General features: G+C 35.0%; 1 protein-coding gene across 1 annotated transcript in view; it reads right to left on the bottom strand.

Annotated features, from left to right (window-relative positions):
* Positions 1-23,119, bottom strand: part of LOC310880977 (uncharacterized protein) — a 1,343,899-nt gene that overhangs the window by 613,680 nt on the left and 707,100 nt on the right. The window contains exon 26 of the mRNA XM_083797545.1: positions 23,008-23,050. The gene's annotated coding sequence lies outside the window, so the exon portion shown is untranslated. The remainder of the gene's footprint in view (positions 1-23,007; positions 23,051-23,119) is intronic.

Raw genomic sequence — 23,119 nt, 5'->3', positions numbered from 1 at the left:
TGAAAAATCAAGGAAGCTGATTTGCAACCTTGCAGTGAAAACACATAGTGAATACTACCTTACCCTAGTCCTTAAGTGAATATCCAATGCAGCAAAAACATGGGCTCATTCTTCTTTAGTGGCCCGGATCAAATGTGTCAATAGAAAAATATAGCCAGCTTCAGTGGGTCTGGCTCAATGCATATCCACCCCTTTTTCACTTGATACTTATTCCTTTTTATTATTAGAAGTAAAGCTGATACTTCTTTTCTCCTTTGAAAATCATGCTTTACAGCTTTATGCATTCTTGAACATTAACTCTGATACTAAATCAGATCATAAGTCTCTTGATTCCATTTCCACCAGTACAGAGATTAGAAGAAAACAGAGGAATTAAGTAACTTTGCCAATGAGAATTGCTTTCCCTTAGCAGTACACTGCATTACCAAAACTAACCTTTCAAGCAGAATGAGTGTGTTTTGGGTTCTGATAGGGACCCTGAGTTCAAGCTTATAGCAAAGCCAAAAAAAAGAGTTAAAATTTAAATAGAAAACACCCAAAAATATTTGTAAAATCTGGACTTTTGTCCTTGGTCTAGCAAAACTAGAAAAACCGGTGGCAACTTGCTTTTTCTTAATGGGCTGATGTGGTATGTAATCTATTCAATCATTTTTGTTTTCAGCTGACATCTGAAAGAAGAGGAACATACCTGGGCAAGTACCAGTGTGCTACTGTGTGTGTTTTTTCTTGTATTTTAATAAAGTGAACTCAGAATCCATGCATTGCACTGGTTCAGTATATTTTTAAGCCATTTTATTAAGGTCTTTTAAGCTCTCTGCACCAAATCAGGTGAGTTTAAAAAAATCTAAAATAAGTAGAAGTAGTGAAAGACTGCTGCTATTTATGAGGAAGTGTGGTAGTGAACAACATTTTGTGATGGTTTAGTCTTATTTTTATTTTGTGTACAATACACAAAAGGTCAAAATAAATTGCCTAGAGGCATATCAGTAGCACAAATTGTATGCCTCCTGTGGCCTAGACATCATAGTGGTTTCTAAATTAGTCTACTTAAGTATTGAACACCATGCCTGACTTTATAACAAACCACGCAGTGGGATTATTGTCCTGTCAGTCAGAGGATAAGACTGAATTACAACTTTTGCCTCCACATTATAGTGCTATGTAAGGTCATGAGGCCTTATAAACTCTCCAAAGATGTATCCTAGTTCGATACAAGAAGTTCGAAGACATCTTTGTTAGTCTGTTAGTGTTCTATATAATGCATACGTTAAGATATGTGGGTTTCAGATTACTATGTCTAACACTATTATATTGATAGAACAGAAAGAGACTATTTTTAAGGTGCTACTGCATTCACTATTTGGAATTAAATTTATTTAGAGATGACATTGACCAGAAGAAATTAGAAGAACTGCTTATAGAACTGCTATACAATACTTTTTACAGCTCATCCTCATTGAAGAAAAGATGTAGTCATGTGGAAGTAATGTATGGCATTAATAACAATGCAGATTTGTAAAAGGAAAGATGCAGTAGAAAGGATCTCCATCCATTTCCTTTTATAATGTCTCCAGTTTGGAAGTGAGGTATTTTTTTATTTCAGTGATAAATCTAGAAACACTTAAGCTATTACAAAGAATTACATCCTATTGATGAAATGCTACAGAGCTGTTCTATTGCAGTCTAATGGGAAAACACACAGTGAATAATAAGAAATCATATGAAGACAAACATCTTAATTAGCTAGATTCTACTATAATTCTATTGCAAATTTTGCAGCACTATTACAAACCATTCAATTTATCTTCGCAGTTAGAAATACAGTCAACCAGTAAATATCTATTACAATATTTTACAATGGAGGAGACTAATCCTATTCCCATTAAATTCTCATTGACTATAGAAAGAAACTTCACCCAGTATGCAAAGTCAGCTATAATTCCATGATTTTCCTTTTTTATATTTTCTTTTTAGAGGGAAAATCTGATGCATCTGGGAATCTGCCATATATAAATAAAATTATCTAACATTCACATAATTTCCCTACTTCCTTTTGCCCCATCCCACCTTAATAATCCATACAAACTTTTGGAAGATGGGTATGTTTTCAGCACTACATTTTTGAGATTTTTCTGGAGCTATTTTTATAGGATGTATTTGAGCAGTCAGTACCTCTCCATATCTCTCAGCCAGAAATAATTTTATAGTTGCTTTCATGTCTGGATTTGTAAATAAAAAAACACATATGTATATATATTCACTATAGAAAAATTCTCATTAAGCTAAGCAGCTGAGAGCAGGGAGAAAGGGGCAGAAATATACAGCTCCTGCTATACAAGGGAAGTTTCCTTGCCCCTGATATCAACAGATGACTGCTTATCCCATTTGTAATCCCTTTTCTTTTAAAGGCAAACAAGTCAGCTTGGTATAAAAATAGCAAAAACAAATGATTTTTTTCTTTTTTTGTTTTTGAAGGATCTTCAGGACTCCCTTAAACTTCTCTATAGTTCATATACATATGAACTTTGTTTCAGTTTCCTTGATCAAATACAGAAAAAAATCTTTAAAGAACTTCATATATGTCATGTGAGTGATTTATTACTTACTTAGTAGGCATCAGTTACCACTTGTACTTGTCCTGAAGGTGTCCCCAGTACTGAAATTTCCCAAATCTTAGTTGTCTTCCTATCAGGTCTAACACATTTAAGGGCAATAACAAGAGCTCATGGCTTAAGAAATTGATGTTACTATTGCTAGATGCAAAAGTCTTGGAGTTACAGATTTACAAGTCTGTAATGCAATAGTACAATATTATGTATTACAATATATATTTATTTTAAGACTGTTTACTAAAATTACAAAACACTAAAAAGAAAAAGTCTATCACAGAGGTCATTACCATGCTGTGGAAGAAGCCGAATTTCAGCTCAGACCTCCCAGTTGGGCATACTTCTACCAGTTCTTGCAAACACTGTTGTAGAACAGCATCAAAATCAAATAAATTAAAAAAAAAAAAAAACTTACCCACTATTCTGTTACTTAATTTTGTTGTATAATCAACAGTACATTAGTGTGGTACCACTGTGCTAAAGCAAGCACTTCAATATTATGGCACAGTAGCATACTAAAAGGATAGAAAATGTGAAAGCGTGGACAGAAGTGTGCACATTCTGGAATAGCAATCAGCTGATTTAAGTTAAAGTGAGTGTGTCTCAGTCAATAATTACTATTTACTAATTAATACTTAATCAGATAATTAAGTAATGAAACCTTTTCCAAGGCCACGCTAGACATCAGAAGGACTCTTTGACCTAATATGCTTAAAATCACCCACAGCAAAAAGAGGCAAAATAAATCTGTATGGGTATGTTTATATATGTATACATACACACTATAGCATTACATTGATGAGTTCTGCTCTAAGAATAGATGATCACATAGAAGTAATTTGAAGTGTTGAAGTATGATAGAGAATGGAATATGTCAGATAATAATGGAAGTATAATATTTATATTTGAGCAGGAGAATGTGAGTTTTTCCGTTACATGTTTAGCATCAGTATACAATCAGGCAGGTAAATTAAACCAACAATAAAGTTACAATAACTTTTTATGATACTTCATTATATAAATACAGATAGTTCTACAGATCCTGTTGCAAAGTCCACCGAGGGTAAGTCAATAGTAAGTACTGATAAGACAGTGAAGTTATGGACATGGTATCCTACACAAACAAATTTTAACTTGATTTTAATTTTAAGTTCATAAAGCACTTCAGGGACATAAGCAAGCTTTAAGGCCTTAAATACATTTGTGATATCCAACCCTCTCTCAAGAGCTCCAAAGTTCCAAAAATCTTAATTCTGAATAGATGACTTTGTGGAGTAATTTGCAGTGCTAAATCCCCATGCACCTAAAATTCTGCAGGGGTGCACGCTCAGAAGCACCTTAACTTCTTAAAAACTAAGCATTTTTTGAACTACTCTAGATGTAACTCCACTATTTCATTTTGTCAGAATCCACAGATAAGCCTGACTGCAATCCACCTAAATAGAAATTCCTCATTGCCTGCCATCAGGGCCACCATCCAATACACATTCTCAGTGCCCACCTACCACACACAACTGAAAACACTCTTCAGAAAAATGCATCAGTGTACTTCAATCTAATGTCTCTTCCTTTCCCCCCACCCTAAACTGTGTTGATATAGGCTTTTAATCCACGTTAGTTCAACTAAAGTATTTGCAGATACCTGGGAATCTGATTTCTAAAGCCACTGATTAGCCTTAGCACAAATTCAAAAGTCAATTTAGAGAAAGATCTCTGCTCATGAATCTGGTGCTACTACCCGTGACCTCTGAAGGGGACCAGAGACTGTTTCCAAGCCTAAGACAAATTTGATTTTGCTTTTTTTGGTGCATGAGTGCACATGCACCCTGCAGATTTCTTTGCTTCCTTACAAATGCTAATTTCATCTTGGAAATGAGATACACCTTTCAAAGATCGTTTTTATCAGAAGAAAAGCTAAAAAAAAGAAAACATTTTCACATAGAAACACTTCATAGTGTTTCAATACCTCAGCGAGTCTTATGGGTGTGACTCCCCCCAGACTTTTACCCATGTGGTCATTCTTGTGTGCGCAGGCTTAACACAATATCAAACTCCACTGTGGAAACCAGACCACTCGGGTCTATGGATGTTAGTGTTATTCACTTTCCCACAATCATCCAGAACTACATCCTAGGCCATATTATTTATCCTTTGAAGTAAAGATACTGCTACATTAAACATGAAAATAATCCTCTTATCTGCTTATTATCTCTTTTCCACTGAACTTCTGAAGTATCTGCTAGTAAGATAGCATTGACTGTTTCTTTGAATAGCCTAAGTTTCAAAAGAAAATTAATTTCAGAAATAAAACCTTTTATCTGTAGATTATTATCCAGAATCAAGTAGAAAGAACTAGGTATATGTTTGCATGCTTGAGGAAAAAAACCACCTCTTTACAGGTCTGCCCCCTATTTCTGTTTACACCAGTTATCATTTAGGGGGGAGGTCGGTCTACTCCTCTGAAGCATCCTACCCAGAAATCCCTTAATTGCTCAGCAGCAAGTTGCAGAGGGACTATTTTAAAGTACTGATCTCCATTAACTAAGGAAATTTGTTTTACTAACTGTCTGCGGTGGAATCAGACAGAAGTGTAAATGTACGGTTTTTCCTCCTTTCTTTCACAGATTTAACAGACTTGACATATTGTTGTGTTCTGATAGACTAGAGCAGTCCTATAACATGCAAATACTACCCTAGTACAGGTAACATTTGAGACAAAATGATTTGAAGGGTTATTTATCTATAAATAGAACTGAAAGTTAACATACAGTCATGCAAGAAAATGTTGTTAGGCACTTAAGTATCCCAACTCTAAATAGTACCAGTTAAACTGTGGGTTTCATATATATTCCTTATAAAAATACAGTGTACAATAGGTAGAAAATCCCTTCCATTGTCATCCTGACTTGCACCAGAAGATTCTGTGAGAAAGCCCACTGGCTTTGCATATCTGAGAGCATTTGGTGCTACACTTTTTGACACTACACCTCTCAGTTAAGTACTAGTTGGACACTAAAACCTAACACAATCTCTTGGCAACTTAGGTTCAGCCAAGCTGAATGATAATTCTTTGAGAAGCTCTGCATTAAAAGGACAGTGATAACCAGTTAATTTGCTTTCACATTAGAAAGCAGAACTATATCTGTATCTTGATGGGATTTTGGCAGAAAAGTTGATGTAGTTACCATCAGGGCAGCAATGGAATACTTAAACACAATACACAAAACCCCATCTGACCACAGCCTGCAACCTCAGCCTCCGTAACACAAATACAAGCAGACAGCAAGGTAACAGCAGTATTTCATTGCTTTTTGTCACTACTTTTCTTTTGAATTTGTAATACAGAAGAAAATGATCTAATATTCAACAAAATAGTATCTCTGTTCTTGGATCAAGAACAAATTTGGCTACAGTTGTATTTACACGAAAGCAACACTAAACAAAGAGCGAGTCTCCTCAAAAAGCGATTGCTCTTCTGAGTGCACCAGACATGCACAGCCACAGCAGGCGTTCTGGCAGGAGTACAAGGGAATTCGGATTGAAGAAAGGCATGCAGAGTGTAAAATCCATATGAGACTGTCTTTTGTCACCTCTCATGAAGTGTTTGGAAGGCCACAATGCCAACAGATTATATAATGCTGTTAAAATGTATTGTATTTCTGTTTTTAATCTCTACCACAGAAGCTGTAATTGTTATTAAAGTGTAGCTTGAGTAATATGTTGTCACTGAACGTATCATGTGCATTTGTGTAAGTGTAGTTGTATTTTGGAGCCACGACAGAGCAGCAAGGAAGCTATGCCTTCATATACACAATTGCTGGCCCTGTGGCTGACCCTGGATAGCATATCTGACCTGTGGACCTGGGTTACAATGAAAAGCGTCTTCTGGTCTAAAAGAATGAAGGAGACTACAGAAGTACAGCTGAGGATCCGCTTGCAGATTCAGGCTGCATCAGTTGGATGAATATTTAATAAACTAGGTATTTGGTAAAGAATGCTATTACTCACGTATAGAGAAATAATGACCCTTATTGCTATCTGGTTAAAAACCATTTATGTAACTAATAGTTACACTTGGTACAGTGACGCATCAACTTTAAATTATGTTTCATACCACTGGTCAGTATATAAACCATACTCACAGCTATCATCAGAGAACTCCCAGTAAATCCTGTGATTTTTGAGTGATCTCAAGCAAGCAAGAAAATAGAAAAAAATAAAATTAGCCTACAACACCATGGCACTGTCAAGCTTACACCGAATAAAGTCAGCTTTGATCTCTTACAGCTGCAGGTCTGTCACCAGATTTGCAGTTATGAAGGCAACTTTCCTCTGACAGAAACATGCACTATGTAGGGATGTCTTAACGAACACATTCTGTAAAAACTTCTACAACTGCTGTAATGTTTGAATGGCAATACATTCTTCTAGGAAGAAAATCTAGAGAAGCAAAGCACACCTTAGGCATGAGACATGAAGACAAAATGGTAACAAGTGGAAAATCAGGGTGCTGTACTTCTTGCATGCAAGTAATATGATGGAAAAGTAAAGACTTAAGATAAAAATGAGAAACAATATGTTTATTTTAGATGTGTCTTAGCCACAGAGAATGCACTGCTGTAAAAAAAACTGGATTAGAAGGGAGTAACTGTTACAGAAAGCATTTATTTATATTCTCTTAAAATACTGAAAGACTCCTGTTGAAGAAAAGGATTTCCCCCCTTCTGTGACTTACACAAAGATGAAAACAGTAATGCCAATTATTTTTCTGTATTTGATGAAAATCAACATTTTTCCATTATATTATTTCCATTCTTTGCCAAATAAGGCAAAGAAACCCTGAGAGGTCCAAATGATAGTACAATTGACTTCTCATAGTTGGTTTTACTTAAAAAAAGAAAAAAAGAAAAAAGGAAACCACACAAACAGGACCATATGCTATTAAAGAATGATTTGGATGTCTTCAGGGTGGTTTTGTTTTGTATTGGCAACCTGAGGCAAAGTGAAATATAAAATACTATAAAAAGATTGAAAATGACTAGAACTTAGGAAAAAATATGTAATACTACGGATATGCTAAAGTGTTCATCAAAACAGAAGACAAGCCTTTTTTTAAATGTGATTATTTTTATTTTTGAGAGTCTTAATATTCATTTTTATAATTTCTATGTTTTAATACTTTTGTATTTTTTTAATCTATAAAACAATTATCCAAGCAGTGATGTACAGAAATCAATAACATGAAGTGGAGATGTTAAATAGGAATTGCTAGTTCAGAATATTTCACTACCTTTTCCAGATGCATTTTTGTTTGTTTTGTTTTCATCTGCTAGACTAATTAGAAAACAAAACAGAATCAGTTTGTGGCTTGAATCTTAACATACATCAAAAAATACTTTAATATCATTTTCCTGTACTTTGTAGGAATTTGCAGCCTGGCATATCTGTGTATTTCCCAAGGCAAACTAGAGAAATACTATTACAGTAGGAAAAAAAAGTCTTTTCTTTAAGAGGACTTTGATACCCTCCATCCATTGTTACAGTAGTCTGTCTTTGAAAGTCATGAGAAATTATACTCCAAATATTTTTAAATTTACAGGTAAATAAGCCCATGAAGAAAGTAAATATCTATGATTTTTCTGTCCCACAATGCAAGTCCAAAGCAAGTAAAACTACTAACCTTCGGAAGCATGAAGTGTTATTAGAAAGCAAATCTCCAGTGACAATAGTTCAAAATCACAACCATATTTAAATACAACTATTTTTTCAACTAAACTTCTCACACCCAAAGAAATACTACAATACATGTACAATGAATCAGAGATGCCTTCAGACACTGTCTGTGGCTAGTTTTCACTGTCTTGACTGAAAAAGCCTAAGATTAGGCAAGATTTCCCTTAAAGAAAAAAAAAGACACTGGGCCTCTTCGGTTGTTTTTATTTCCTGGCTAACTAGAAGTCAGCCTCAATAAAACTTTCTCCCTTAGGGTGTATGAATCACAATATAGAAACTACAGTTACTTTCAAATCACAGCAGCATAGTTTTCTTGGCTCCTGGAAATTAACATTTCCTAGAAATTCTATCACACTTCAACTTTTCAAGGAATTTAAACATTTAAGTTAAATTATATGAATAATTTAAGATTTGTAAATTGTCCTCCTATACTGACTGGAAAGGAAGCTTAAGTGAGTTACACATCTATGATTTATCTAGAGCCTGTTGTCTTAATATCTACCCTCGTACCTGCTTAAGTTCTACTTTGGTTCACAATGATATGAGAATGTCTGTCTGAACTTGCTAGGCCACCCACAACTACATCCGTGGAAAATTTTGTCAGTTCAGCCTTTAGTTTTCACAATGAAAGCTGATTAAAAGAACTCAGTGAATGTATTTATGTACACTGCTGACCGTATTTGATTGCTCCAGTTCTCAAATATTTAGTCACGAGGCAGAACATCCAGATATCCTCAAATTAATTAGAACACCCCCAAAAATAATTCAATATACAGGTCATCAGGCGCAATATCTTTACGAATCAAAAGAGAGCAATCCAGAACTACCTGGAATCATCAATACCGAGGTTGATAGAAAGCAAAGCAACGTTGACATGCTTGCTATGCAGTTGGCATATGACTATGCTATTCATCATGGAGGCAGTTATGATGTCCAACAGCATGTTATTTCACAGAAGCATCACAGAAATGCCAGAGAGAGCATCAGAGCAGGAACTGACAGATCTCTGCAGCACAAGCCTGTAGTTCAAGATACCAAGCAGATGCACTTGTGATGTGTCATCAGATTCTCTTTTGCATGTACTTATTGTAGATCAAAGCATTGACACAAGAGATGAAAAATTGCTGGCTCTGTTCTATCAGCAGGATTCTTTGATCAGAGGCTACACTTTTTTTAAAATCAATTTCTTTAGTATGCCTCAGTGCACTTACTGGATCCAAGAATCTCTACACACATTGTTTGTCAGTTCCCATGAACAGTGTTGAATCCTAATTTGCACCTTGATTGGATTTCCTTTGGACACTGTCATGGATTCACTGACCATGAAAATAGTTTTGTCGTCATCTAAATTTGCAAAGGTGGTAAGTCTGGTGTCTGTGAAATTACAGCATGAGATAAGAAATCATCAATATGCTTGAGTAGATCTGTCCAAATTCAAGAGTTAACATTCTTCTTATCTCCTACTCAAAGATAGCCAAAGCAAGAATTTTAGCAGAATACATTGCAAAGCAAATTTTCCAGTGTTCAACACAGCTGATGCCTAAAGATGTGCCATGTATTCTTCTAGAAATTCCAAGTTCAGATCTTCTGTTACATTACCTCTGCTCAAAGTAGCCAAGCACAGTCAGTAGGTGGAAATGCTTGTCTGACCTCCAGGAGAGACTAATCTCTGCCTTGCGCTTCAGCCAACAAGTAACATCAGAGGTAAACTGGAGATAATGGCCCAGCCTCCTCTTGCATGAGCACAGCTGTACAGAATTCTTTAACTTTTTTTTTTAACTGCCATGCACATTTCCGTACTTCTTCCTACTTGGATGCATCAAAGCTTAATATGACAAACAACCCAACACACATTGGCCCTGTTCTGAACAGAGGATTGGATCAGACGTCACTCAGAGGTCCTTTCCAGTATTGTCCATAAAGCCTGTATCTCTCAGTATAAATTCAAGTATGAATCAACATTTAAAGTATGCACAAAGCATCCGAATTTTGAATTCACATTTAAATTCTGTTCTAAAACCTACTTGTTTGTACAACTGCAAAAACAGGGATGCAACATTTCAATTTCAAATTGACTTTTTAAATTTTAATCACTATTAGCAGCTTTCTTGCTCCCAGCCCACCTAGTCATAGCATTAGAATGTAGCGTTAAATGGAAAATTATCACAAAAGTTTGATTGTTTTAATGTATTTGAGGAAAATACAATCTGTGATTCTTGATACTGTCCTTTCACTTGTTTTATTTTCAGTAACGATGCCACCTGCTATGCTAAATATAAAATACATTTGAATAGTGTAGTGCCCAGCCTCCTCAATAATACCATTTGAACAAGGCTATTGAGAAAAAAATATTATCCACAGTGTGCAAGAGTCTCAAACTAAGGCCCTACCATCCTGGTTTCTCTATCGTATTCAAACATATCACAATTTCCCTGTTATAAATGCGACTAAGTGAGCTACGCTACTTTCAAAACACAAGATGTGTTCTGGGGCACCAAGAGGCAGCCATGGCCTGCAGGCAAGCTGGGAACTGGAAGATGACGATCGATAGCATACAGGACTCAAAGAGCAAAATTTCAACATTCATCTGCTGCAAAAGAAAACATTTACTGTGCAAGCAAAGAGAATCATGACTTAAACAGTTACAGTATTATAGGTCAGAAAAGAAATTTCTGGCTAGCTACATTCACACTACTTGGAAGCCTTTTGCACCATGATAGGCTGCTAGCATATGGGTACAAACTAAGTAGTTTAGCTTTTGCTTCAAGTGCTAAGCATATGGATGAAGCTGTGCAAAGAAATTTTTGTCACTCCCCGCACTCCACCACCCACATAGATGTTCAAAGGATCCATTCTCCCAGATTCAGTTTAGCTCCTGCATAAATACCAAGGTCACAAATTCTCACATGAAGGTGTTTCTCTGCTGAACTCCTTCCTTGACCCCATGCCCATATCTGATCTTAAAACAATTTATGCATTTTATTTGTAATCATTGTACTAATGTTACGTCCGAAGTATAGCACAGAAGAAACTCAGCATTCCTCCTTAACCCCCCCCTTGATTTTTCCTTCCTCTCAAACATACTGAATCACAAGCTTTCAGTATCCACATACTCTTATTTGTAGTAGCTGTAACCGGTCCTGTCTGTATCCTTGATCCCTCACACTTTTAATCCTTCTTTTCAGATTTCTGACTGAGAAGAGTCATTTCATCAGGTGGTGCAGGGATGCAGGTTACTTAACGCTTAACAAGTACAGAAATTCATGATAGCAGTGTGATCTGCGTGACTGATCAATAAAAAGCAGCAAATCTTTATTAATAAACCCTTGTGCATCTTTGTGAAAGTACTTCAAAACAGGATCAAACTGCATTATATTGATAACACCAGCATTATCCTACCTACTCTGTCAGACCTTTAGCTGAATTCCCATGTGAAGCAACTTCAAGGTCACGTGTTCCATTGAGGTGACAGCATTAATATCCTAATTTTGAGCAGCTTCAAACTTGCATTTACTATGGCACAGGAAAGATTAATATAGATTAATATACATAACTGTTAGAACAGTTTTAACTACATTATATTTCCTATATTAATAGTTATTTACTTATCCTAAACTGATTACTGGAGGACATTAGAATGAAAGCTTCTTCCTGTTTCTCAATTCATTTCCCATTTTGATAACAATTTCATCACTGCTGCCGTGCTTTTTGGCCATTCTAATCAAATTTGAAGCTTTTTTGACTACAAGCATGTATGAAACTATTTGTTCAAATAACACATTCCCGGCTTTCCTCTTTCACTTCTATAGTCCATCTCTTCTTTGTAGATGTTACCATCATGATCACGACTAAGAAATAAGAAAGGCAGGAATCTCACTGTATTCAACTCTATACCACATAGAAATAAACCTTGACCCCAAAAGCTTGTAGTATGAAAGAAACAGAATAGACACAAGGTATGTGGAGTGTCATATGGGCAGACATGACAAGCCATTGCACCCAACAGATTAGCACTTTAAAAGTATTTTATTTTTTGCACTTCCAATAGACTCCATTCTAAACAAACAAAAAAACCCAGCAATTTCACCAAGTTTCTGAATATCTGCATCGCAGACTGCACAAAGGGGCTTCATGAAAAGCATTAGAGAAAAACGCAGAAAGGATTCCTACAAAGCAGCCAGAAAAATCCTAGGAAGTAGTTCATGAATTCTTATAAAGCATCATGAAATAGCCTTAGAAACCATGTGGCATTCACAGAACACAAGCAAAAATATTTCAAGAAAGCTCTTGGGAAATTCATAAAAAGCAGGTGAAATGCTTCAATATAGGGCATCCCCAGACAGCACATGTTGGAAATTTACACAAAGGTTTTGAGAAAAAGATGAAAAAAGATGAAGTCTTCCTTTACAAGAAGTTAATAATTTTTTGTTGTTGGCTTTTTTTTGGTCACAGCATTTGTCTTCCCAGATTGAGAAACTAGATTTTATTCAAGAAGTAAGAAAGTTCTTGATCTTATAACCATTTCCCTTTTTGTTCCCCTCATTCCATATGTGTGAATAGACAAATGGCTTTTGCTGACTTGCTAGACAGAAGAGTATGACAAACCTTTTGGCCACTGAAGACAGTTTATAAGACCTTCTTCAGTAAGTAGATTTCATGATAATCCACAGAAATATTAAGCTGAAGGAAATAAGCTTTTATGTCAGAGTAAAGAAAAGCCCAGTTTGACAAAGAGACTAATGGAAATTGATATTTTTTTCTGAAAAGTGTTCCCTTTCCTCAATATTGACAGGAGTCCAAATTTTAAAGTGACAAATATAACAAATAAAAAAAAAATCAGCAGACCAAAGGCCAAACACTCACTCTAACTTTATTTGCCTGTCACGAGTAACATGATTATCTGAATCTAAGTGTGACATTTACCAGAAATGGTAGCATTAATCATGTCATGTAGTCTAGTCATGTAACATGACTAGAAAATGTGAAAAGATTTGAGACTACATCAAAATATTTAATATCATTTTTAATCCAGATGGTAAGCAACACAGAAAATGATAAAAATAAACCTATCCTGGTGCTTAGGGTACAAACACCCTTAGATGAGTGCCAGCTGTTCAGTTATTGCAGTTTTATGCTTCTTTGAAATACTCATGGGCCTATTAAGCACATAGACCACATGCTTTTTTATTACTGAATAGGTGCTGCAAAATCCTACGAAGATGTTTAACATCAAATAATTTTAAAAAGATACAGCCATAAATACACAGGGAACACATGCGAGTCCAGGAGCAATGAAGTGACAAATAACATTACCGATTTCTTTGCTTTCTATGCATATTTCCATATGTGTTAAACCCACCCATGAATCACACCTCTGTACATTAGCAACACAAAAGCTGAGCTTCCAAAACAAGCTAGATAGTCTTGTACTGTCCTGCCAGGGTTAAAAGAAGTATTTAACCATTTACAACACAGCAGCTCTAGCAGTGGAAGCTATTAGGATGAATCACTTTTTATCCTAAAATAACTCATAATCAAGTGCTCATGGAACCCACCTGGCAAGGACACAGGTTCAAGGCCCTAACCTGAAGTAGGCAAGTCAGACTTTCACATGGAATACAAGTATATTATCTATAAACAGCAATAAATTAAACCTATCTTCCTGACTGCTACGGGTCTTCAAATGCTGTTCAAAAATCTTTTATCTTTGCCACTAACAGAAGCTTTCAAAAGAAATACACTGTATTATTAAACAAAATAGATTCAACTCTGGGTATGCAATAGAAGATTAGATAGCAGTAATGAAAGGATTCTCTTATTTCTCATGATTGTACTATAGCATCGTTGAGACTTGCACAGAGCACCCGAAAAAACTCCCTTTACCTGCCTATTGTCTGGCCTCCTGTGATATTAAGTACTTTTAAGATTATATTCAATATTCTTAAGTATTCTTTAGATTATATTTAGTTCTCAACACTTATAATCCAAAGAGGTTCTCAGGGGCATAGAGACTAAGTGACAAATTTTAGGGTCACATATTCTCAAGGATTTCTTTTGAAGTGTCATCCTTTCTACTCTATCTAAAATTGTGAGTAACCTCCAAAATTACTTACAAGCCACAGTCTTACACATTGGTAAATTACATGCTATTACTTAGACAAGATCAATAACAATCATGTAAGTTTTAGCCCTACTGTAACCCTGTTATCTATGTCATTGTTTCACAAGTTTACCTTGTGCTCATACACAGAAAGAATACTCTCAGAAGTAGTTTATCATTTAGTTCTTTTCTTTGCTTGCCTTTTAAAAGACTTAAGTCTTAGTACAACCTATGAAATGACCTGCCTAATAAGAATAAATTTATCAGTGACAACAATTTCCCAACAATTAAGTTGATTGTCCAATTCAGGAAAAAAGCATAAAGTATTGGGATTCATGAAACTTTGCAAGATAGCCAAACATTATGTAGGCAGCCTACAACTGATGCTTCCCAAGATCATTTCTTTCTTTGTGGCACTGTTCAGGCAACGGGGTAATGACACCTGTAACTAATCTTTGCTTCCCAACTGAAAAGTCAGTAACCTCCAGTTTCTATGAAAACTATTTTATTTCATAATTAGCCTAATCTAACTGGAAATTTTAGATCCACTAGATATTCATATTAAGAAAGGCCCAGTAAAACTGAGTCATGTGACTATTAAGTGTAAGTAATGCAAGTAGAATTTATTTACTATCAATACCGTTATCAATGGAGATGCATGAGAATCAATTACATCATATTCTGACAGGTGATGTTTAGATGCAGATTTTCAGTTTAGCGATGTTAAAAACAAAAGTAATGGCTTATCAGTCTGCAAACATCCTTTTCAGTAACTCAAAGAAAGAAGCAGTAGGAGAACTAACCACCAGTGCTGGTGAAAAATAAAATACCAAACAATCCAGAGAAGTGTAGGAATGGAATAATACTGCCTCACTACGTTGTCCATAATTATTCCCACCAGAATTAACTTTTGTCATTTATTTTCAACCGCCTGACAGAACCTTGTAACAATACCTGTTGTTGGATTTGGGTTTTTTGTTTGGTTGTTGGTGTTTTTGTTTGGTTGTTGATTGTTTGTTTCCTGCAATGGAAAGTAAACTTTCCTCATTTTCAAATGTTCTCTTTTATCTTCAAGATGGTAATTGTGCAGTTTACATTTGATAGATATTCAAAATGCATTTGGGATAAACAGTGCTTTCTGAATTTGTAGCCTCATATGAGGTGACACTAGATAGGTCATCTTATTGTAAAGTAGTTGTAAGTAGCACCTTATCTGCAATCATTTTGTTTTACTGTCTAATTCTTAGTTTTACCTTATATTTGTTTTAGCACATGTATCTCCACAGGGAACAACAAGAGGCTTTGTTAGACAAAAGTAATTTTTAAATTCAATCAGGCAAAGCAATCAGTAGATGGAATAAAAATGGCACAGGTAATATTACATTTTAGTAAATACTATAATCTTATTCTTAATGAAATAATCCTTTCAAGAATAATTCAAATCAATTTTGATAAAAGTATTTCTGCACAGTCTTCAGCTACCCTGGAATACAGGAAGGGAAAAAAACGCATCAGTAAGCTAGAAAGAACAAGTTTGGAAATAGTCCAAATAAACTATCAAGTGATATGAACATTATAATCATTGGAAAGATACCATAAGTCCAGAGTTAGCTGTATTTAATGCTATTTTTTAAACACCATGCTTTCTGAGGAATCCAATTGGGAAAACAAGAGCTATTGCAAAGTTTTAGAAAAAAGCAGAAAAAAGTTAAATTTCATCTACATAAAGTAATATAATTTTCTTAAATGAAGGGAAACAGGAATAGATAAAACTAATTTCTCCCAAAGAAAATGTATAACACAGCCTTGGGAAAAACAAAAAAACAAAAGCCATAGTAAGCACTAAAGGCCATGAAATTTATGGGTGATATTTTTAAGATGTGATAAACTAACAAATTAATTTTGTTTATACACAGAAGGAAAACATGGGACTTGAGAACAGAAAGGTAAGCTAGAATATCAAAATCAATGAGGCAGGTGATTATTAGAAGTATGCAAAACCTTGAAGTGAGCCAGAGAACTACAAAAGGATTAGCAGCAGTAAGAAATAGAATTAAAAGCTGACTGACAAAAAAATTACTCCATCACTTTCAGGTAATCCAAGGCTAAGCATTAATCTAGAATAAAATAGAAAACATTACTCAGGATAATAAAGCTATGCAAAGCCAGAAATAACTATGAAATGCAAGACAGGAAAGTACCAAATTTAAATCCCTGGAAAACAGTTTTGCATCAGAGGACTGATGGATCAAAAACCACTAGATAACAGACTAGACAGGCTGACTGAAATCACAGTGCTACAACCTACAAGCCACTAAACCAAAGGCCTCGCATATCATAAGTGACAATGAAGAAAAACACACTTGAGGAAAAAGTTGAACAAGTTACCAAGGAGAAGTCTGACCAGTGGTGTGATTAACCAGTGGTGTTAATTAACTTCACCAGGTTAATCACTGAAGTGCTGGCAAAAAGAATTAAAGCATGCATGTTGCACAGATCTAGAAGGAAACAGTTTTTCCTGAAAGACTGAAACCACGTTAGACTCCAGTTCATCGCTGAAAATTGTCACACTAATTAAAAATTACAAATGTTGAAGTAACATAAAAATTGCAGAAAGAATTGGACTGATGTTCACCTCAAAGAGATCCATCATTCTAAATGGAAGACTCATTCAAGACTTCTCACCCATCTGGTTACGCACTTAATGAGCCCATGTATTGTGTAATAAATACTATTTTTACTGAACCATTATATGAATCTAGATCCTTAATAAACACAAGACTCTTCTATACCTGACAGATTCAGAACATAAGTTTTCAAAACAGCAGCCTTAACTCGTTTAGGGAATTTGGGAGTGTATCTATAGGCTTGACAGCGTCAGAAGAACTACAATAAAAGTCTACTCAAACCCTTTAGCAGGACAAAACTAAAGAGCATGGGGTAGAACCTGAGGGGTAGGAGCACTCCTGGTGCCTTCTCCCAGTAAAGATCCACTGACAAGAGAGCCTGGGTACGAGCACACAGTAAAGGAAAGTGCTCTCAAAAACCATACCTCAGCTACATGGCTGTACATTCCCACTTTTACATGTACTGCTCTTTTAAGGAAGTTGTTCTTCAGGGAAGCCTGCACCACTGGAAGAAACAGAGGTGTGCAGTAGGAACATTTTTGTCTGGGTAACTGCAATCCCCTTTACTTTATACTCAGGATGTTCTCCAAGCTCCTTAATTTTGATCCTTTATATTTTGCTCTGCATTTGGGGCTATTGTCATTACTCACTATTTCTAGGGCATTTTTTTCCTAAACGGTTACACGCTGAACTGGAATTGTAAGTAAATACACAAGGTCACAAATTAAAAGTGGAATTGTATGCATCTCCAGCCAGTAGTACTTGGGACAGCTTCCTGTTCCTTTTTGAGAATGCATCCCCACCAGACATCAAATTTCTCAGCTTTGCAATTACTCCCCGACTTCTGCTCTTTGGCTGTATCTCTGTAAGTCTCATTTCTAACGTCAGCAGACACCTAGTTGGTTTAATATACAGGCATTTATTTCTGGCAACAGTACTTCAGTCTTATTCTTTTAATTAAAAAGACAGCAGAAAGCATTGCCTTCCATTTCATGACTTTCATATTTCATTTAAATATCCCTACCTTATTTAAAAAGTCATTTCCAATTTTTCTGTTTAGCATATAACTTTAATAAATTTCATGACTAATCAAGAAGTTGAGATGAGGATTATGAAGACGCTCAAATGCACACACAAAGGAAAGACAAGGCAAAACAAGATTTTATGCACAGGTCTCAGCTCTTTCACTTGCTCATCCACATTTGAAATGATTTATTGGCTGTTGTACCAGACAGTAGAGAAAAACCAATTTTATGCTGAATATGTAAAATATTTGAACAGAGACAGAAGTTGCATAGAGTAATCTCAAAAAGAAAGAGTGAAAATAATGAACTAACCAAAGCTCTAAAATTTATCAAAGAAAATACAAGTCCAGAAGATTCCAAGCTTGCCAAATAATGTACTTCAGTTAATCTAGGAGTGAAATTGAAACAAAAGGTATGCTTTTGTCTGACATGGTTGGTTTTCCATTTGTCTGAGATTTTGTGTTTGTTATCGGTTTATAACAAAAAAGCCATTCAGATGATCAGCACTATCAGAGGAATTATGCAGTAGATGAAGAGACACTACCATATTATGACAATATACTGCAAAGCTGTATTAAATGCCACTACTCAGTATGCTTCTTTAGGCATCTAGAATATGCCCTTCTCTTGTATATCTTTCTCCAATTTATCTACTTTTTCAGTCAGTATTAAAATATACTGCTTTTTCTAGATATTATCTGCACCTAGCACTTTCCAGAGATAGGATGTCAGATATGCAGAATTTTATTTTTAGAAATGTTTTAAGTATTTTAATATGCAAAATTCAATTTCTAACAATGTTTTTTCCTCAAGTTCCTTTACCTTGGTAGATTTTTCCCTTCCAATTCTTAGCATCAGTTCTGTAAGTCAGGAACAAATCCTCAATAGTAAGCAAATCACCCAACTAAAGCTATTGTTTTTTTTTTTTAAAGAATCAAAATTAAAAAAATATATAATTAAAAAAAGTCTGGAAATATTCTAGAAAGGTGGAAAACTGGATTAAAGAAAACCTAAACAAGAAATATAAAACAAATTTGACAGAAGAGTCTATACTGTTTTACTTATAACACACTCGTCAACATTATGTATGCACATGAATGTTTACTTTGGTTTAAGATTAGAAATACTACCAACATCATTGTAAAAGCATGCACAGAAGCCAAAAAATAATCACTATTCCATAATGTCTGTTATGCACTATAGTATCACACCAAATAAGCAGGAGATACACCAATATCTAATTCTAACAGAGATAGTAGGAAAGTGATGAGGTTTAATGTTTTAGTAGATATAAAATAATAAAAACCTCTAAGGATAGCTTTTAATGTTATGGAGTGGCAGTCTTTTTTTTTTTTTAAGCCATTTGGTTTGTAACTCAACTTTTCAGTTGCAATTACAGAGAAAAAGGCCTTTTTATGGGCCATACTGAGAAGGAAAGGACAGGCAGATTTCAGCAACTTAATTCACTGCAGCATGCTGGAGAGAAAGAGATAAAACATTCCATTCAAGATCTTCACTTAGACACATATAATCCTAGTTTTTATTATTTTTGAGGATAAATACATTTTTACGTTACAAAGGAGAAATGTATTTGCATTAGAAAGAAGTGCTAATGGTATGTATATGCAGAATCCTCGCTAAGACATATTGACCAAGACTGCTATGATAACAAGGTTATAGCAAACATTCTGAATCAAACGCTATTCCTGGATATATTCAGTTAATTCCTGGCAACTTCAATGGAAATTGTATGTGCCTGTAGAATTTGCACAGTTGCTTACAGTTTCCATATGTTTGGAAACTCTTATGAACAGAAGCCACAGCTTCTACTCGGTACTCCCCTTCTCAAACTTGTCATCACTGAAGTGATCGCTTCTGAGACACCGGGAAAGTTATACAGCTTTAGTATGGCATTGTAGACAGATCCATACCATGAATTTTGTATTTATCACTTAGATTCTGAAAACTTCCACAGCCCCCTTTAATTTCAAAATGCTTCTTAGACTTGGTTCTGCAGAAACTGGCCATACCTGTCATATCTCGGTGAGTTATAGCAGAGTGCAGTAGGTCTTATGCATAAAAACCTCAGTTATAAATGTCTTCTGCAGTGCATGAGTTTGTTTTTATGACTAGAAACTTTTTCTAGATACATAATTTATATTACAAATAATATTTAATTTTTAATATTATTTATATTACAACTCTCACCTATTGTATCCAATTTTTATTCAACTCACCTATAAACTAGAATTTTTTTCCCCATATAAAATTTTAAGATTCCCTCTCAGGGATGCCTGTTCTTACCAGCCATCATTTTAATGATATATAATAGTAACCTGTCTTGAGAGAGAAGGGTCTCTAATGATGTATAGCAGTATAATAGGTTCTCACAGCACAGTGATGACATGTTGCAACTATACATCATCAGAGGAGCAGACATCAAGATCAGGAGTTCAGGGGATACACATGACCAGAGTACAACCATAAAGAAAAATGAAAGAGAACCACAAAGCCATTTCTGGTCATTCTGTCAGTTTGTGGCTAAAGGTATCCCCAGAGCCAGAGGTTTAAACATCACATGAATTCAGGTACAGGCCTAAAATGACAGACCTTAGGTGATAAGAGCAGCCTAGCAACAAGAATATTTCTTCTAACCAGAATAATGCTTCTAACCAGCACCAGAAGTTTCATTCTCTCTGCTCCTATTATGGAAAGACCTTCCATTCACTAGACCTTGCACATATGAAAATGCAAAAAAGCTCTGAAGATAAAGTGTTTAGTTATGTGCAAGAAGATAAACAGAGCTATTAATTATTCTTTCTTACAAAATAAGAAGCCAGAGCAAGCAGGGGAATCAGCATGTTGCAGACTGAAAACAAAAAAAGTGACATATTTGATACTACACAGTGTATATTGGTTGCAAAAGGAATTAGATTAGTTCTAGAGAATATTAAACAAAGATTTGAACTATTTGTTTTAATTTTTAGTATGAATAAGCATGTGCAAGTTTCTGCAGTATCATAGGAAAGGCAAGTTCACGCTTACTGAATGAATATGAAAAATGTATTATACGTAAATGTGCATTTAATAACATAAACCTATTTGTATTATACATATACACATTCAACCATGCAAAGATTCATAAAAACTCATGACTACATACAAAGCTAGTCACAAAAAACAAGATTTAACTCTAGTCTTTGCTTAAATGAATAGGAAATATTTCTATTAGCATTATCTAGCTTTATGCACCGCTATGCACCTCTATTTCTTAAATATAGAGACAAATACCTTAGGACAAGAGCCAATACCATCTTTTATTCGGTGAAGTTAATTTAGACATCCATCAGAAGAGAATTTGATTTAAGCTTCATTTTTTAATTAAGAGATGTTGGTTTTTACGTGTTATATAACTCCGTATAGCAAAAGACATTGTGGTCACTAGTTTGTTTTGTGAGATTCCTTTTTCTAAAGGCAGGCTACAAATTATTTACGAGTTTGAGATTTCTGTCTACCTTAAATGTATGTAACACGGACCTCGCTTTTTTCCAGTGACCTAATGAGTCACTAAAAGTACTTTGTAAATAATAACACAGTGCTTCCAATTTGATATCAGATGTTATGAGTTAAGGAAATTTTCAGGTTATGTCATCAATATTAACATTTTTTTCAGCATTATAACTCTTGAAGTTTGTCCTATTTACAGTTAAAACAGAACTGGCTGTTCAGCAAAAATCAATTATTTTTTTAATATACATTGTTTTCTTACAATGTTAGTCAAACATTTTATATGAATTCAGACATTTTTATATATTTTTTATGTATGAACATACGTTCATGTTTTCTTTCGTCATAAATTCTTTGAAGCTGCTCATTCTTAAGCATCTTAAGATCTGAGGCAAGTCCTTGGACAAATACTGCCAAAATGGCATCAAATACTCCAAGTTGGAGCCTCTGCAATTACTTACAACCCAGACCAAAATGTTATGTGGAAATGCTTACCAATGCATTTGTGCAGTTAAAAATCCACATTTATACACATTAACCCAGAAAATCCGCACAAGGGTTTCCAGCACAGATCTGAACCAAAATTTCCACCACCAACTTGCCCACCTCACATGCAGCCAAGGGTTCTAAGGGGTCAAAACAGCGTGCCCTTTAACATTGGTATACTATTTTCAAGCACGTTTGTTATAGCTTAGCTATATTAATGCAACTTGCTACCACATTTTAAAAACAGAAAATGAACACCTATCAAATTTTGACTCAAACATTTTTGAAGCTACATTTACAGGTTTACAACTTTTCTTTACTGTCTTGTTGTCTCTACTGTTTTATTCTTTCTTTAATTGTTTTTGAATCATGACAGAACAGGAAAATTAATTATTGAAAAGGGGGATAGCAACACAAAACTCTGGAGTGTAACCAGTTGTTTTGTCTTTTCCTCTTGCCTTTTGCTTGCCTAGCATAAGTGAAATGAAGGAATACTCACAGAGACGTATTACAAAACAAATGTTTTGAAACCATTATGAAAGTTTCCTATCATTATCACATTGCTGTTATTAATGTTGTAGCCAAGTAGTAGTAGTAGTTCATGTAAACATAAACCCAACATATAACAAAATATAATTTCATACAAGAAAAACATTTTTCTCCTTCTGCAGACAGAAACAGATGTGGAAATCAACAAATCTGCAACACAGTTCAAATTGACCCAATTCTGTGATTGTCAGACAATTTTCTTGCCAAGCTATCCTTACTATTAATGATAACGATCCTTTAAAGTGATTTTATGCCCTACTTGCATAATGAAGTTTTGTGTTGGCTACGACTCCTCTTACACAGATCTGATTTGAGAAGAAAATTTTAAGAACTTAAAAGTAATCTCTTTTTCAAAGAAAGTTACAACTCACCATTCCCTCTGAAGTTACAGGTTGCAGGTTACTCTGCTGAAACCTGCAAGAAGTATCAGGACCAGTTGTTGTGAGCACATGCACATTTATCAGACAAAGATATGAGCATTAA

This window comes from Anser anser (assembly GCF_964211835.1).
Source record: "Anser anser genome assembly, chromosome: 13".
Classification (NCBI taxonomy): Eukaryota; Metazoa; Chordata; class Aves; order Anseriformes; family Anatidae; genus Anser; species Anser anser.
Note: the sequence above shows the minus strand (reverse complement) of the source record. Positions and strands in the feature narration are given on the sequence as shown.